This window comes from Myxine glutinosa, chromosome 2 (assembly GCF_964187855.1).
Source record: "Myxine glutinosa chromosome 2, kmMyxGlut1.1, whole genome shotgun sequence".
NCBI lineage: Eukaryota > Metazoa > Chordata > Myxini > Myxiniformes > Myxinidae > Myxine > Myxine glutinosa.
This window is the reverse complement of record NC_136262.1, coordinates 80154056-80155638: the sequence shown is the minus strand read 5'-3', so window position 1 is coordinate 80155638 and position 1583 is coordinate 80154056.

Genomic DNA, 1583 nt, shown 5'->3' with positions numbered 1-1583 from the left:
GCTTCACATAAAAAAACTCAACATTTAAAAAGCTTGACATATGAAAAATAACTCCACATTTAAAAAAACTCCACATTTACAAAGTTCCACATTTAAAAAGCTCCAGATTTTTTTTTAAAACTCCACATTTAAAAAGCTCCACAACTAAAAAAAAGCCACATTTTAAAAACTCCAAATTTTGAGAGTTCCTAAAAAAAACACCACAAAAAACTCCACATTTAAAAAGTTCCACATTTAAAAACTTCCACATTTAAAAAAATCTCCACATGAAAAAGCTCCACATTTAAAAAACTCCAGATTTAAAAACCTCTCCATTGAAAAGGCTCCACATTTAAAAGGCTATTCGTTTAAAAAGCTCCACATTAAAAAAACTCCACATTAAAAAAAACATGACACAAAAAAACTCCACATTTAAAAAGTTCCACATATAAAAAAATCTCCACATTAAAAACAACCGCAGATTTAGAAAGTTCCACATTTAAAATGTTTCCCATTTTAAAAACTCCACATTAAAAAGAAACCACATTTTAAAAAACTCCACATTTTAAAAGTTCCACATTTCATAAAACTCTACATTTAAAAAGCTTCACATCTATAAAGCTCCACATTTAAAAATCTCCACTCAAAAAAAACGCCACATTAAAAAAAACCTCACATTAAGAAAGTTCCACATTTTAAAAGTCCACATTTTGAAAGCTCCACATTTTAAAAACCCGACATTAAAAAAACTCCACATTAATAAAGTTCCACATTAAAAAAAACTCCACATTTATAAAGTTCCACATTTAAAAAAAACTCCAGATTAAAAAGGTTAGACATTTAAAAAGTTCCCCATTAAAGAAGTTCCACATTTAAAATCTCCACATTAAAAAGTTCCACATTTAAAAACTCCACATTTTAAAAGTTCCACATTAAAAAGCTCCACATTTAAAAAGTTCCAAATTAAAAAGCTCCACATTTAAAAAGCTCCACATAAAAACGCCACATTTTAAAAACTCCACAAAAAAACCCTCCACACTTAAAAGTTCAACATTTAAAAAATCACCACATTAAAAAAAATACCCACATTTAAAAATCGCTGGATTTAGAAAGTTCCACATATAAAAAGTTCCACATTAAAAAGCTCCACATTTAAATGTTCCAAGTTTTAAAAACCCCACATTAAAAAAACTCCCACATTTAAAAAGACTCCACATTTTAAAAGTTTCACATTTAATAAGTTTCCCATTAAAAAACTCCACATTAAAAAAAAACACATTTTAAAAGTTCCACATTAAAAAACTCCACATTAAAAAAAAACTCCACATTTAAAAAGTTCTGCATTTCAAAGCTCAACATTAAAAAAGCTCCACATTTAAAAAGTTCAACATTTAAAAAATCACCACATTAAAAAAAATACCCACATTTAAAAATCGCTGGATTTAGAAAGTTCCACATATAAAAAGTTCCACATTAAAAAGCTCCACATTTAAATGTTCCACATTTAAAAACTCCACATTTTAAAAGCTCTACATTAAAAAAAACCCCCACATTAAAAAAAAACTCCACATTTATAAAGTTCCACATTAAAAAAACTCCAGATT